Source organism: Passer domesticus, chromosome 1 (genome assembly GCF_036417665.1).
Source record: "Passer domesticus isolate bPasDom1 chromosome 1, bPasDom1.hap1, whole genome shotgun sequence".
NCBI lineage: Eukaryota > Metazoa > Chordata > Aves > Passeriformes > Passeridae > Passer > Passer domesticus.
The window spans coordinates 146,024,788-146,041,817 of NC_087474.1; the positions used below are offsets into that span (position 1 = coordinate 146,024,788).

General features: G+C 35.2%; 2 long non-coding RNA genes across 5 annotated transcripts in view; one reads left to right on the forward strand and one right to left on the reverse strand.

Annotated features, from left to right (window-relative positions):
• LOC135283918 (uncharacterized) overlaps positions 1–13,944 on the forward strand; it is a 40,957-nt gene extending 27,013 nt beyond the window's left edge. For 2 of the 4 annotated variants that reach the window (XR_010349521.1, XR_010349510.1), the window contains 4 exons: positions 7,518–7,577; positions 7,703–9,959; positions 11,850–11,951; positions 12,609–13,944. This is a non-coding gene — a long non-coding RNA (uncharacterized LOC135283918). The remainder of the gene's footprint in view (positions 1–7,517; positions 7,578–7,702; positions 9,960–11,849; positions 11,952–12,608) is intronic. The other 2 variants (XR_010349518.1, XR_010349520.1) reach the window with 2 other exon arrangements.
• On the reverse strand, positions 12,508–16,765 carry LOC135283928 (uncharacterized). The gene is made up of 3 exons (XR_010349528.1): positions 15,814–16,765; positions 14,256–14,357; positions 12,508–12,757 (listed from the first exon to the last, which is right to left on the reverse strand). It is a non-coding gene; the product is annotated as an uncharacterized LOC135283928 (long non-coding RNA).
• Positions 16,766–17,030: the final 265 nt, after the last annotated feature.

Here is a 17,030-nt window from a genome sequence, read left to right on the forward strand (position 1 = left end):
GATCAATGGAATGTGATCACTAGATGATGGAGAGAAACCCATAGCTCACAGGATATAGCATGTGCCTGGGTTATGGGGTTTAGGTATATCCTGTTCAACTGAATGGGGCAAAGCAAGTATTTGAAATTATGCCAGCTATTTTCTACATTGATTTGAGAGTTTCTTTATTCAAACCAGGCAAACCAGGGTTGTGAATGAAGTCACAGTTACAAACTGACTACAGCTTTATAGGATAATGCTGATTTAGAAATATAGCCAGTTCTAATAGGAACAGAACTAAATTACCATGATGTAACCAAGAGGCCATCTCAAAAATGTGAAATCAGACTCAAAAGCCTCCATTAAACTGTGCTATAAGTTTAGGATGTTCAATTAATTTTCATATCTGAGATAGATGGTAATTAAATTCATGGCTTTAAGCGCAAAAGTTCAAAGAATTAAAAAATAATATAATGCATTGTGCATATTCCAGTTATGTGAACAAATATATATGATGAAAATATATTGTATATCATTCATAGAGTGCATGGTATAGTATGGAAAAGTTTGTTTAAAATCTTATATTGTGAGAAGACTTTTGGAATCTAAGCATATCACCCATTGAAATACATCTGCATACTGCAGCTTCTTTAACTGATAATTATAATGAAAAAATGTTATCTAACCTTTAATATAATGTTTCTTTATACAAAATATGCATTTTATAAATGTACTTACATATGCCAAAATAAGTTCTTAAATTTATAGCGAATGCTGCAAAAAAAGTCCAAATAAACAATCAAAATTACCAAAAAAAAACCCTTACCCCCACAAAAGCTAAATTCCAAATAAAAGACATAATGTCTATATAATTTTTATTTATAATCAGATATATTATTATTACAGTCAAGAAAAATAAGAGCTTAACCAATATGATTAATATTTTTTAAAAAAGTGGTAAGCAGTGAAATTTGTGAATTTGAGACAAATCCAGTGTCACTGGACAGTGTCACTTGGGAGCAAATCCTGTAATGGAAAACTCTTAATTTGCCCTTGATCATGTTATTCTATCTGATTTCATAATTCCTAACATGAATTTCTTACTGTGTCACTCAGTAAGGTGGGTGTGGAGGTGGCAGGGAATAAGAGCCTGAACTCTATGTCAAAGATTGGGTATGAACTTCATGTTTAAAGTTAATTGGAGAAAATGCGTGATTACCCTTGAGAATGTTGGTCAGAAAAAAGGAAAATCTTAAATCTCAGAAAAGGCCTTATATGGAAGCCATCAGACTTCTTTTTGTTTATTCTCTGTATGACTTTCCTGGTAACTAAAAGTATTCCCTTTCTATCAGGAAGGCTAACTGCCCAGCCCCAGGCTCTGCAGTTTGCAAATTCAGACACTTTCTCAGAAAGCAGAGCTATGGGTTTAAGGCTGCTCTCTTAAGGGCAGGAAAGACTTACTATCTCAATTCTGTTACTTTCAGTACTTAAGGTGCTATCACTACAGGACTGCTCTGTGAAAGAATTGTTATGTTTGTTCCACTGGTCTTGTTTGATCAAAAAAATACTTGACAAAATATTCCTAAAAGAGTATTTTGCTGTGACTCATGTTTTCAGTTGCCTGGTTCTGTTAGTTGATACAGCCTTTGGAAATGCAGGTAGAGAAATATGTTGGTGGAGAAAAGTAACTTCTCCAGAAGGCCTTTTTGGGAAAGCTTTGGAAGGAGTCTGGCTGCCTCATTAAGAGGTCCTGTTGGAGCCAGAAAACCACTTTCTTCTGGTAGGTAGGCGTCATCTGGCCCTGGGTTGCTTTTAAGTTCATGGTCAGAACCTGAGCTGATAAAAAGCTGATGTAAGTCTGGATGATGTCAGGCCAGAACCTCAAATGTTTGTTGGTAACTCCTTGAAGCCTTTTAGTGGTATCTTGTCTTCATTAATTTTCTTTTCTGGTGACGCATCAATTCCAGTATTTGGACCTACAGCTAGCTTTTTTTATTGATTTTTAAAATTAATTTAGAAAAGGTTGTGAAGTTCTTCCGAGTAGATATGAAATTATTTATCACTCCCAAGAACTATATGTCTCTTCAGTGGAATTGAAAAGAATTCCAGTGGGGCTCAGCTCCCACTGTTAACTATGAGCTCTTCTGTATATTCAGCTACACTTAAAAAGTGCAGAAATTACTAGAATTTATTTAGTTATATTTTATCCTTTAAATATATGTATTAGAATAAATCTACACATTTTCTACAGCCTTTCGAGAATCAGCATGCTTCATATAACTAAGGAATAACTGGTCACCTTGCCATTTAGGTATTTCAGTTCATTTATCATGATTCCAATTCTGGAGAGAAGAAGGAATACACTTTAACCCAAACATTGGTCTAAGAAACCTTACACACTTGGGGATAAAAGAATTAAAGTCCCAAACTGCCGCTCCCCTCCCAACTAGCTGATGACAAGAGGGAGGGTGTGGAAGATCCCCCCTCGAGCCCCGTGAATCCCAGCCACCAGCTGTTGGTGCAGTAAAACACAGAGCAGCATATGGGTCCCAGGGTAACTTTATTTTATGGTGAAAACTTTCCCTCTTCATCCTGGGACCAGGAACAGGGGGGCAGACAGAAACATATATGTGGGGGCAGGTCTCAGGGGAGGGTACAATCTTTAACAAATCAGGAGAATTGGGAGTAAAAAACCAGGCAGGAACCAAAATGTATGAACCAATAAAATTCCAAGGGAGGAGAACAGTTTCAGTAAACTGATAAATTTTGGGGAAATAGAAACTAGCAACTAGCAACAAGAAAAGTGACAAAAAATCTGGGAAAAGGCAGGAACAAAAAGGAAGCAGCATAAAGAAAACTACCAAATTACAAATCAAACAATAAGCCTACTAATAAAACAAAAAGCACACTGCAACACCAATCTAATTTTAGTTGGGACTAGCTCTTCTTTTGACAAGTAGATCTTTTATCTAAAACAAGTAACAAGACCTTTTATCTAAAACAACTAAGTAGGCAAATTAATGGTAAGTGTTCCTAAAGTGGCAAAGGTGACAATTATGAATATAGCACTTGGTGACACCCCATGTGATGATAGTAAATCCAGAAAGAAGAATGATGCCTTTTCCTTCCCTGACATTTGCAGTGGTATTTGACATGGTGCTGGGCTGCAGTGCACTAACACTGGCCCCTTCAGTATCAGAGCCACTGACAAGGCTCTTCACTGCTTCTCCATCTCACCCCCAAGGCACATCTATCCCTCACAACTTTTACTCCTTTTCTCCTATTTCTCCTTATCAATTACTTTTCTAATCCAGCTCTCCTGTGTTTTTTTTTTTTCACTTCATCCAATCATCTTCTCTAAATAAGGTTATTTCCATTACAGGTAGAGGGGCCACAGGTTTTGGGGACTCAGGATGATTGTACTTGTCTTCTTTTAGATATATTAGCAGTTGTTTGATGATCAGGTAACTGAAAAATTTTGCTTTAACCTATAGTGAGAAGATGTAGTCATTCTGTGTAGATTAAATTGTCTCTGAATAAAATATGGATGAGTGGACACAGAATGATACCAGAGGCTACTTCCTAGTACTGAAATCTTATTATGGGCAAACACTTAATATATGTACCCAAAAATTTGCTTTTCATACAGTTGAAATCTTAACAGTCTATTCAAGATTTTATTTTATTTTATTTTATTTTATTTTATTTTATTTTATTTTATTTTATTTTATTTTATTTTATTTTATTTTATTTATTATAAGATTCAGTTATTGCAGAGTAATAAAATAAGGAGTAATGCCATTATTAAAAAAATCTTTTAGCTGAAGTTATTATGCACACATGCTGGTGCCTAAGCCATTTTTTCTGAGTTTTGGCTATCTTTTCACTGTTTCTCTGTATCCTGAAGTAAATGGCTTCAATATAATTGGCATATTGCAAGTCATCAGCATCCCAAGTCTTTTCATAAGGAGGAGTATGGTGTTAATTATAATGGTTTCTTCCTCCTTCTCTCTCCTGGATTTACTTAGGGCTATTTTTATGCTTTTGTTAAACTCACTTTGCAGTTTGATCTCTCTCCTGTGGTCTGCAACCATTTCATACATACGATGCATTTTATATATATATAGTTTAGGTTTCCTTTGTTCTCTTTATGAACAAACCCCAAAACCAACTCTTATGTCTGTTTATTTGACTTTATAGCCCTGAGGTCTGGAGCCTGTGTTCTGTCTCTTTGCCACCCCCATGCTTCTACTTCTCTGTATATGAAAATTGCACTATACAACTATAAGTGAAAAGAAACCAAATTTGGTATAGCCCCACTCATTGGAAGAGTTGCTGTTACAGAAAAATCAAATAAAAACAAATTTCTAGGTAGGATGAAGCAAATTCAGACAAAGTAAACTTTGTCACTCTGAAGGTCCCAACTAAATCATTGCACAGCCTGTTAACTAACAATGTCAACCATATATTTACTGAGCTACAGAGCTAAAAATGGGAGTTCACAAACAGAAATCACAAATCACACCAGGTATTGTTCAAGATAAAATATGTTTTAAGGTTAATAAGGGGCATAGAAAGCCTAAATAATCAGGAATCAGTGAACAAAAGACCACAAAGAAAACCAGGAATACCCCAGCTGACAGAGCCAAGCTGCTGGAAGACACATTTACACTCTGAAAGCTTGCTATGATGCTCGATTTTATTTTTATATTTGCCATATTTTGATTAGACAGTTAATATTATTTTAATTTACTAATTTCTTGGATTCTCAAATAAAATGTGTATTTTTCATGCCCAGAACAAGATTTTTAAAGCAACACTCATTTTTTTCAAACAAGGAAAAGAAAGCATTGATCAATTATTAGACCTTTTAAGTGAATATTCTGTGTTTTATCGGTGCTCAATATCTCAAGAAGATTTATCAATGTCTTTATAAAATCACAAAAAGGAGAAAGCTTCAGTCCTAATTTACTACTTTCCAATGAAGAAAGTATTAGTATTCATTAGCTTTTGGGATGTAGTTTTATATACTTTGAATTCAAACATCTAGAGAACTTAACTAATCTCCACATTCCACTTTATGTTTTTGCTCTGCCTTATTCTAAAGCTGGTCTGTGTTGCATTATTGTGAAGGTTGTGAAAGTCATAAATGACACCTTTTTAAAGCATTCTTACCAACTGACTTTGTCATATTTGCCTTTGTAAGCAGAAACATAATCACAAAAGTAATTGGGAAAAGTCTCTACTAATACTACAAAATTCCTGAAAGTATCCTTTCAAAAGTTGACTTAGCTCCTCATCTGAGACCTGGTGAATGAATAATATGGAGAAAACAAAGAACACAGATGAAAAATTCTCATAGCAGTACAAAAGTCAAAATCTGGACTCATTTAATGAGTTGTTTTTTTTTTTTTCCTTTGTGTTTGGGGGCTCTGATTTCACCTCTACTTGGTATCTAAATTCATTCTGTGAGAGATTTGAAACCTGCTCAAATTTCTATACCTCCTAGTTTTATAGTCTAATCTGTCAGGACTAATATGAGCAATATGATTAATGCAGTGAGCAGTATTTAGTATAATTGAAATGACTACTAATTAATTAATTACATGTCCTGTTTAGGCATTTAAGTAAGGGGTAAATCCAAGCGTTTCAAGAATCTATTTCCTTATGGATGAAGAAAGAAGCAATTATTCCATGAAGAAAATCAGAGAATTGTAAGGAGTAGGACTAAAATATGGCAGCTTTGAAGACTCCGAAACGTCAGTCATAACAAAATCAGAAAATAATTTAAACACCATGTTAAGACAATGCTATAAAAAAAATTATGTAACCAGGGAGCTTTTTTAGGAGCAGAATAAATTATGGCATTTTATTTTCAAAATTATTTATTTGGGGGGGATGTTAGTTGTTTCTTATTGTGTGTTCTTTTTTAGTGTTTTTTTTTTTTCTCTGTGCAGATTTCATGCTGAATTCCAGATAGACTGCTTTCAAATTCCATGTTTGCTTATCTCCAAAGAGGATACAAAACATACAACAGTCTGAATGCTGATTAAGGTGTTCTGTCTGCATGTCTGAGTTTAGCTATGACTTATCTATAACAGCCAAGCATACAAAACTCGGATTTTGAATAATTATTATTTTTACAATTAAAAAAAAAAAAGAGGAAAAGGAACTGGACAACTGGACTCAGTCTTGTTGATACAACTAAATACTGCTATTGTTGATGTATTTCATAATCCGTGTTGTAGTGCAAAACATACAAACCTTCCCTCTTTTTTTTTAGAAATACTCCTTTATTTCTTTGAATCTTGCTCCTGGAATGGTGAATGAATTCTATGTTCTGCAGTGTTTATTCTGTTATCAAAATCTCCAGACTATCTTATCTCTCATTCTTGTCTCTTGACACCTTTGTTTCTTTTCTTTTAATCTGCAAGGATTTTATAGTTTTTGATGATGGCACTAAGGTTATTTGATGTTTAGCATATAACTTGGTTTTCAGATTGCATTTTCAAATCTGCTTTTCAATGGTAATTCAATGCTAAAGGAAAGCAAATAAAACTCATTTTTTATCTTATATTTGTTTTCATAATAGCAAAATTCCACCAAGTGAAATTCTTTTAAAATGTCTACATTCTCACATCTACTAGTTTGAAGTCTTTTCTTCTTTTTGATAGGTGTTTTGTAATTTAAACAGTTTATATTTTCATCATTTTGCTTTACTCTATACAGCAGCATTTTTTTCCTTTCCTTTTTTCTTAATGCAGGTTGAATTCTTATTTTTCAGTTTTAAGTGAAGAGGTTTTTTACATATTTCACAGGGCATAAAATATTGGGGAATATTTACAGGGGAACTCCTTTAGCAGCCAGTAAAACTATACAATCGGTAACAGAACAAAATAATATGATGACATTGATGATGATGATGATGATGACTATTATTATCATTGAAGAGAATGAAAAGAAGACATAGTCTTCCTTTAAAATTAAAATACTAGTCTTTATGCATAGGTTGATAAGAAAAGCATTGGTATAATTTATTTTTTTCTAGAACAATACAGAATTGAAAAAAACATTTTCATTTTAGACAACCAGATGAAAGTTAGGCTTTCAATTTATAAAGCCTTACCAAATGGAAATGTATTCCAAATGAATTTGGAATAGCAAATTTCAGAGTCTTAATTATCATAGCTGTCTTTTCTGGCATGCAATTAAACATTTATCTTTTTATCTCTTTTCTGGGATAGAGTTAATTTTCTCCATAGTACCTGGTATGGGGCTGTGTTTTGAATTGGTGTTGAAAACAGTGTTGTTACCACAGTGTTGTTTCCATTTTTGCTGAGCAGTGCTTACACAGAACTAAGACCTTTTCTGCTTCTCAGGCACCCCACCAGCGAGGTGCTGGGAGGGGACACAGCCAGGATAACTGGTTTCTCCTGATCTAAGTGATATTCCAGACCATATGGGATTGTGCTCAACACATAGAACTGGGGAATAAGGAGTGAGGGTGGCCTTTGGAGTGATTAGTGTTTGTTTTTCAGGTCACCATTATGCATGATGGAGCCCTACTTTCCTGAGATTCTCCTTGTCCATTGGAAGTGGTGAATGAATTTCCTGTTTTGCTTTGCTTACATGTGCACCTTCTGGTTCCCCTATTAACTCTCTCAGTCTCAAATGATGCGTTTTCTCACTTTTACTCTTCTGTTTCTCTCCCTCATTCCATCAGGGGAACTGAGCTGCCACCTGGGAAAAACCACAATGATCTCTTTGTCTGCAAACAGAATATCATGATGCTGCCCACTGCAGAGCACTGCTGTGATAGTACATGGAATATTGTGGAAGATGAAATACCCTGTTGGTTAGCTGCATCTAAAGGAATATTTGACATGCTGGGGTTCAGCCAAAGATCAGACTTGATGATCTTAGTGGTATTTTCCAATCTTAATGAGTCCATGTTTCTATTAAATAAAGTATGAAGAATTGTCTGTTTGGGAATAAGAAAATATAGAAAGGTAGATCACTGGAATTTTCTAGATAATGAATTTTCTCTTTATTTACCAGATTATGGTTCCTTCTCACTGGTGGTTCTTGAATGAATGTATTTTTGTTTTTAAGACTTTAGTAACTTTATAAAACACAACACTAGCATGTTCCTCAATAATTGAATAGTCTTAGGATGCAAAACCCACTGCAGGGCTGTGTAACTAATTACTTCTGACATACACAAGAAGCAAAATAAAAACTTGAGGCCCTATGTTGCTGTATAGGTTTTTTTTTTTGCATATGATCAAGGAGATTAATACTGAATCAATATCCATCTTATTCATTTACTTAATTGTTCCAATTAGAAATCTAAGGAAGAATCTTTTTTGAATCTCTGAAACTCTTCACACAGAAATGAACTTCATTCTTCAAAAAGGAAATTAATGTAGAGACATAAGCGTAAATTCAGTATAGAAAAACTCACACTGATGATAAAATTGTGATCAGAAATACAGTTTTTAGGTGTCAAAATTTAAGCAATGGGTTTGTATATTGACAGCAATTACTGCCAGCAGTTTTGATGAATAAAAAATACTAAGTAAATAACAAAGTAAATAATCTTAGCATGGCAGGTAAATTGTGTTCACTTTAGAAAAGTACAATCAATCATTGTATTATAGCTCACCAGGAGCTTCCTATCTTCCATTCCCATCACAGCATGATTTCTGGTGTTAAACACCAAGAAAATCCATACTGAAAATGACACTGTTTCTTAATCAATTCACACGGTATTTGATGTTAAATTTATATACATTAATAAAAATAAATATATCAATAAATTTTAATAGATCATCCATCTTAAAAAGCAAAGGAAAAATATTAAAAAATGAAAAATGTGAAGTGATGAGTCATTTGGATAAAGCAGATAATTTTATCAATTCCATAATTTTACTGCAGTGTATTCTAACAGAGAACTCTTTAAAGATCAGAAAGGGTATCTGTATCAACAGACTTGAGACAAAGTCTCACATCACTTTTTCAGTGATGTGGTAATCATAATTTTCTATTTCATCCTTTACTACCCATAAACCAACTAAAATATATCTTAAAGTCACTTGGATTCTCTGGTTTAAACTTTTTCTAAGGAAGTTTATTTATGGCTGGTAAAAAAAAATATTGTTTCCTTTTCTGAAGCCTTGTCTTGATTTCCCCAGTGACCACTGATAAGAATGTATTTCACTTCAGCTCTCAGTTTCTCTTATGGTGCTTTAGAGAGAGAAAGGTCTCCTGTATTGATCTTTGTTTTTTGAATTTGTGTGTCTTTTAATTTCTTCTATGAGGTAATTTTTGAAGAGCTAAAAATGGACTGAATCATAACTTACTTTTGATTATGATGGGGTTTACTTTTGCAAATGTTTTACTGCTTTTACTAGTGTTCATCCAGGATAAGGCCTAAATGTGTAAGTAAAAAGGATCTGCACTGGATTTGGAGTGATTTGCCTCTGGCACTGTAGCAAACTCCCTGAGAAATGAGACTGTGGGTGATAAAAGGGAAATAAGTGAATTATAGATGACTATGCTTTGCATCCACTAATGAAAAGAACTGATAGAGATATCATATGAGTGAAGAATTAAGTAGGAGCACTGCTAAGAGGACTTCATGAGACACCACAGGCAATACATACTATGAGACTAGAGAACATCAAACTCCCTCCCCTCTGTCTGCCCTGGAGGATTCCTTTGCTGAAGATTCAGCTTGTTCTAGTTTACATGCAAGGTTTCAGAGGAATCCTAGAACTTCTTTAATTAACTAGTGCCTCTGTAAACTAATAAGATTTGTGTTTTCTGCCTCCTTCAAATCTGTTTTTCATGTCTCTGGTTTAGCTCACCTCTCGCTGTATTCTGTAACAGTGCATTTCTCAAGAGGAGCTGGAAGTTAGATCTTCTAACTCAAGTTAGAAGATCAGCCTCATAGTTGTGTTCCAGGACAAAGAGACACTGTAAGTGATTCCTTATAATCTCAAGTGTCCCTTACATCTGTTGCTTAGAAAAAGAAAGCTAATAAATTGAACTAATAAATTGAATGCAGCAGTTTAATTTATTCTATTGGCCCTACTTCTGAGAAAGATGTAACTTACATCATAAGCAGACTCTTCTTACTGTCCTCAAATTATAAAATCTTTTTAAATCCTTTCATTTTTCAAAGTAAAGCAGGTATAAATTGAAATGAAACAAAAGAACTATAAGGAAATGTGCAACAGGGTTTGCTAACACATATGTGTATCTTATATCCTTGTCCCCAAACTCATCAACTCAGGCTTTAAACGGCAAGTACATTTGATCCAGGCCCACAAATATGGGCTTTGCAAGTGATATAGAAATCCATGCTATTTAATAATGGCACAAGAGTATTTTGCGTTCTGTGATGGTAGAAAAATAAAATGATAAATCTTATGCCAAATGTGCCAGAAAAACAAGTAGTTTCAACATCTTAGTGAAAAGCTTATAAAATTCAGTGTAATTTATCCTTCTAATATTTTGGAACTTTGTTAATTTCCATGTACCCCTACTTCAACCTATTCAAAGACATAAATTTTCCTCATTTACAACTTGAACTGTAATTTAGCTTTTTTTTTTTTTAAATTGTCATTTTAGGAAAAGAAAGAACAATGCTCTCTGTCATTTAACCTTTTAATTTTCATTTTTGTACTGGTACAATGAGATTGCTTGCCTAATAACTTTTGAACAAGTTTCAAAACTGGTCATAAGACCTTTGGTTTTTTTTTTCATGTCCTCTCTCTTCTGTATTCATCAGATTAGAGCATTAACTATGAAAACCCTTCTGCTTCTTGAGTCATCTGCTATGACAGATAACCCAGTCATATAAGTTATTTCACCAACAAATTGAAGTTTATTATTAAATTGAAGTTTATCATTAAAGTAATTTTTACATCCCCTTCATCCTTCCTTGCTTTCTTCTGATTTATATATTTTCACTACATCATTGTCACTGAGATACTTCTGAAATATTTCCACTAATTTTTAATTTCTAGGGTAAATAATAATCTAAATAAATTAATAAAAACAATTTATTTGATAGCAAATTTCTAATAATATTTTTCTGCTACAGCATTTTCCTTTTATTGCTAGTGTTTATTTCCCAGATGATTATAGTTCTTCATCTTCCTTCTTCTTTGCCCTTTTTTGCTTGCCAAATTGCTTTTTTTGTCCTTCTCACCCTCCTCTCCTTGTGGCTCTGATGCATACAAATTCATTTTTCAAGATTACATTAATCTGATTAATAACTGATCAGGGCTTTAGGAAACACAATTCAGATTAAACCAACAGAAATATACCTCTAATGATGGCTCATTCACCATAAATTGTCAACAATATCCAGCAGAGGTAAATCTGAATGGTCCAGCCCTTAAAGGTGGGGCCAGGATTTTTCTTTTTCCTGCAGCTTGTGAGAGGAACAAAGACTCATTGAAAAAATTGTGTTCTCCTTGCTGTCCTTTATTGGATAAAATTATATAAAGTGAAACTTTAAATAAAGTTTTAAATAAAAAAATTGAAAAGTAATCAATTCTATGAGGCAGCAGAGTAAAGCTAAGCTATTGGTTATGGAAAGTGCTTTGAAATCTTCCACCATGCTCTTATTAAATCATCAGTACTTGCAAGAGGTAAGCATTCAGTACTTCCTCTCAGTGTTAGGTCAATGAAAGTTAGTTACCTGTTTAAATTCATATGTTCTCTATCCATGGAGGCAAAAATATCAAAAACATTAGGAAAATTGGAATAGTTACATTTTTCTATTAAAAAGTTTTGAATTTTTTAAGATTCTACCATCCATATCTTAATAAGTCTCATTCTTCAAAACTCTTTTTCAGAGTAAAGAGTTGTCTTCTTTTCTTCCTGTGTCTTCTTTTCTTCCTGTGATTCTGGAGGAGTACTTTTCAAGCATTCCCCTTCTTTGAGTGGAGCATGATAAGGTAATTCATTATTTGAAATAAATGGATAGATGTCTTATTCTACTAGAGGACTACTAATGCTATTCCCATTTAATACTAATGTTTACTATCTCAAGTGCTGCTGAGTCAGTAAAGTGAATGACTCACTGACTTTTTCACATTAACTTTTAATTTTGTTTTCCTTGGATATATCTACTTGAATGTGTTTAGTAAATGAAAATCAAACTCCTGAGATTTAGAGTAATTTATATGTCAGAAATGTCAGCTGACTGAATGGTTTCTGAACAAACAGAAGACTGGCCAGTGCCACAATCCTTAATACACCCATGTGGCATTTACTGGCACCAACCTGAATGACATTTCATATGAAAGGTTGAACTAATAGCTATTACTTAGCCCAAGTAATGCTTATAGTAGAGAGTCCTCTGTTGGAAGTTTGAAATATCAAGGGGAAAAAGCAATCAACTGGCTGCCACAAAGGGCTGAACCTTTTACAGTCATGAGATGGTTTGATGTGGATTCTTTTCCTAGCTCCATTGCTGCCATTTCAGTTGCCCTGCCCCAGTTGTCTCCACTGATACAATTATCCCTGGGGAAGGATTAGGGGAAAAAAATACTTTTTTTTTTCTTCACTTTTTTCTTCACTTTTTTCTTTCTCTCCAAATTATTTTTATGCAGATCCAATCCTTCACCTGGCATTTCTTGAGTTCCGCAAAATTCCTACCAACATAGCTGGTACTACAAAGGGAAGGTGATGTGCAGGATTTGGCGGCTCCTTGCCACTTGAAATACAGCCGAGAGAAATCCATGTCAAGTCACAGCCTTTTCTATAACCAAGATAGAAAAGTAGCTATAAATAATAAATAAAATAAAATTTAAAAATAATATTCTGAATTTCTTAAATTAACCCACTAACTTTGAAAAGTGAAAGACCCTGCAGAACAGATGTACAGGGGGAAAATAAAAATTTTACTCATTTTATGCATTGATCTTTTAACATGTTCACCAAGTTAAAAAACAACTTAGAATCAGTATAAATTAATATTTTTTTTACACCTGTTGAAGTGACAAAGGCTCCTGAAAATAAAACTCTTAGAAATTTCCTGTGATTTAATTGCCCTAAAACATAAACTTAGGAACTTGACTTTAATAATATTTTTTTTTAAATTATGTCTTCTTCATTAAAAATTTGCATTATCATTTTTTTATAATTTGTTGATTTAGTCCTCTTTTCTGAATTTTCAATGTTGTTATTTTACAGTATAAATGATAGAAATGTATGGTGCCCTCTGGAGAAGTCTGGAGATACAAGCTCTGACTGTAATAAGAAGTAGAAGGATAATTTTTCATATATTTCTGATTTGGAAGATTGCAAGTCATAATATGCATCAATAAAATTTGATGCATTTTTTTTAAGACTAGAATCCCAGAATTCTAAGTTTATTGTGTACCTTTGTCAAGTAAGTTTGGTTAACAAAATAAAAGTTGTTACAATTCAACCTGACAGAAAAAGAAGTCAGACTAAAGTGCTTAGTGATATAGAGCAGATCCACATCTTTATTTTATATAACGTAGTTTTGAATTCACAATATGCTAAAAGTTATTAAAATTGTATTGTAAATGTTTAAATACCCAAAATATAGTTGGAGAGAAATCAAACAATGTTTTATGCAATAAACAATCAGTTCTTTATCTGAGTACCTGTTTGTTATCAAGAGGCATCTTACTCCTAACTTCTAACTTGTAATCTTATGGAAAAAATATTCCCATCACCTGGTTGCTTCTTATTACTGCACCATTCAATTAGAAGGTATTCATAAAATACCTGTCTGGAAGATGTGTACATGGTTCATGAAGTAACTAATGAAAAAGCAGTAACATCTTCAGCTTTTATAATATATAATATTAATATTGACTATCATATATCTAGTATAATAATATAACATTGAATGTCATTTGTGATATAAACCAATCTACACTTAGAGAGCAAAAGAATAAATGTTTTAATTTGGAACTGGATTTCACTTGATATCTTTGTGTTTTTACAAGCTGGAGAAGTGGATCCACGTGAACCATGAGGGTCAACAAGGCAAGTCCAAGGTGCTGCACCTGGGACAGGGCACCTCCAGGTGCCAATACAGATGGAGAGCAGCCCTGCCCAGAAGGACTCGGGGGTGCTGCTGGATGTGAGGCTGGACATGAGCTGGCCATGTGCACTCACAGGCCAGAAAGCCAAACATGCCCTGGGCTGCATCCAAGGCAGTGTGGGCAGCAGGTCTAGGGAGGGGATTCTGCCCCTTCTACTCTGCTGGGCTGAGACCCCACCTGGAATGCTGCATCCAGCTCTGAACTCATCAGTACAGGAAAGAATGGACCTGTTGGAGTGGGTCCAGAGGAGGACCACGAAGAGGATTCTGATCAGCTCTCCTGTGAGGAAAGGTTGAGAGAGGTGGTGCTGATCAGCCTTGAAAAAATGGAAGGGAAGGGAAGGGAAGGGAAGGGAAGGGAAGGGAAGGGAAGGGAAGGGAAGGGAAGGGAAGGGAAGGGAAGGGAAGGGAAGGGAAGGGAAGGGAAGGGAAGGGAAGGGAAGGGAAGGGAAGGGAAGGGAAGGGAAGGGAAGGGAAGGGAAGGGAAGGGAAGGGAAGGGAAGGGAAGGGAACCATATTTTTTCTTTTCAGTACTTAAAGAGGGGTTGTAAGAAAGATGGGGACAGAGTTTTTAGTAGGGCCTGTTGTCATATGACAGGTGATAATGGTTTTCAACTGAAAGAAGGTAGATTCAGATAAGATAGAATTAAGAAATTTTTTTTTGTCATGAGTACAGTAAAACAGGAGAAGAGTTTCCCAAGGGAGGTGGCAGATGGCCATCTTTGGCAACATTCAATATCAGGGTAGGTGGGGCTCTGAGCAATCTGATCTAGTGGGAGATGTTCCTTGTTATTGCAGGGGCATTGGATTAAATGACCACCAGAGGTCTTTTCCAGCACAAATGCTCTATGATTCAAACTATTCAAGATCCAAAGCCTTAAGTGCTTTCGGGATCTCTAGAGTACTCTGCCACAGAGCAAATCTAAGAAATTGAGATTATGAGATCTGAGCTAATTTAATGGGTGTAGTGAGGTACCTTCACACAGGGTGAAGTCTTTTAGCTGTTTCTTGAAGAAAATTATTCGAGGACTGTATTACATTTTTGACCAGGATTTGATAATTCTTTGGATGTTATATTCTTGAAGGCTCAGGTAATGTCCCCATTTTCAAAGCCTCTGCTAACATCTTACACTTTTCATTTTCTGCATTTCATTTTTATTCTAGGGTTATAAAAAAAAAAAAACCACCTACTTGCTGTGAAGATCTATTTGTTACAGAATTGAAAAAAATATAAGAAGAGGTGTAATAATAGCAGAAAAATCAGCTAGAGCTAGATTGAGTTAGGTAGTGTTTAACCTAGTTTATTGTGGTGAAACAAGCAAGTTTTACCTCTAGGCAGGCCAAGATCATTTGGGAAATTTTACTCCTGAGGCCCTGAAGAGTTGGGCAGTGTGGACAGCAATATTATATTTTCAGGCCTACATTAGTTCTGAATGGTTTATAATTAATCTACCTGAGCAAATAGTAGGTATTTTATGCAGAAGAATCTAAGACAGTCTGGAAGAAATAAAGATTTCCTGATTTTTAGTCAGGATTATCCTAGGTGTTTTCAGCCCAATCAAATTACAGTGAATCCAATAGTCCTTTGTGGATGCATATACAATATTATCAGGTGCAGTGCAGGGAAGGAAGGTCAAACACTTGATTTAACATGGTCTGCTGTGGTTCCAGGACCATCAAGCAGTTATTAGCAACAATTTTTTCATAAGATCTTGGTCCTAACGCAAGCCACGCACATCTGGAAAAGCAGCTGGAGAACCTTGCATCCATGGGGCAGGTGAGGTGCTTTAAGTGACTCCCTGCTCTGTGGTTTCAGCTCTGGTTCTGCTGCAGTGAAACTGCTCTGAGCAGATCAGTGGTGCCCTTGGGTGTGTGGTGCAGGCCTGTGAGCATGGATACAAGCAAATTGCCACCAAACACCTCTCTGTGACACGCCAGATAGGTAATGTAGATGCATTAACCAGATGCACCCATTCATACCTCTGGATTTTGTGTTCAGCCATTATTCCATCCAAATACAATGGTTTCTGCTTTCTTTGATCCTCATGCTGTGCAAAAACCAGCATTTTCAGAAAAGCTTTTTTTCCCCATAAAAGAATCAATACTGGGCCCAGTGCTATTCAAAATCCTTGTAAAATATCTGGATTACAGGACTCCATGCCTTCTAAAAAAGACTGCAGGCATCATCAGATAGTGAGAAAAGGCAGATACACTGCAAAGACAAACCACTGCATGGAGACACTACAATGGGCTGGGAGATTGGGATAGAAATAATTTTATGAGGTTTAAAAATATTATGTGGGAAGTACTACACAGGAGAACAGTCCCCAAAGGAAATACAGGTTGAGGTATAGTTCTGCTGAAGTGCCTCTCTGGACAGTAAAATAAATATTAATTAGCAGTGTGGAAGTGCAGCAATGAAGGCAAACTGTGCTGCATCTCTGAGATAAGATCCAGCAGATAAAGGTGTGTGGTTAGTCCACCCTACTTGGAACATCATAGGCAACACCTGGAAAAAATATGTCTAGCTGTGGCTTTCCCCAGCTCAAATAAGAGGAAAAATTGTAATATTGGAAAGGGCCGAGTGGGGCCCCACCACTCTGATGATTAAAGGACTGAAGAACTTGATGCATGAAAATGTTGAAGAAAATGGCTTCATTCCTTATGAGAGGAGATTGCTGAGGGACATGTGTGAGTCTAATCACTGCCTTCCAACACCTAGAACATCATTACTGTAAAGATGGGGATACTTCCTTTGCAAGAATATATGGTGGCGAGAGTACATGCAAGAGTTCATTCAGGGGGAAATCCCATTTGGATATAAGAAACATAATCATGTCTGTGGGAATAACAAAATATTGCAATAAATTGCCCAGAGGAGTGGTTCAATTTCTTTTCTGGAAATATTCAAGACACTTTTGACAGAGCCATGAATACTCTAGTTTAATGCTTC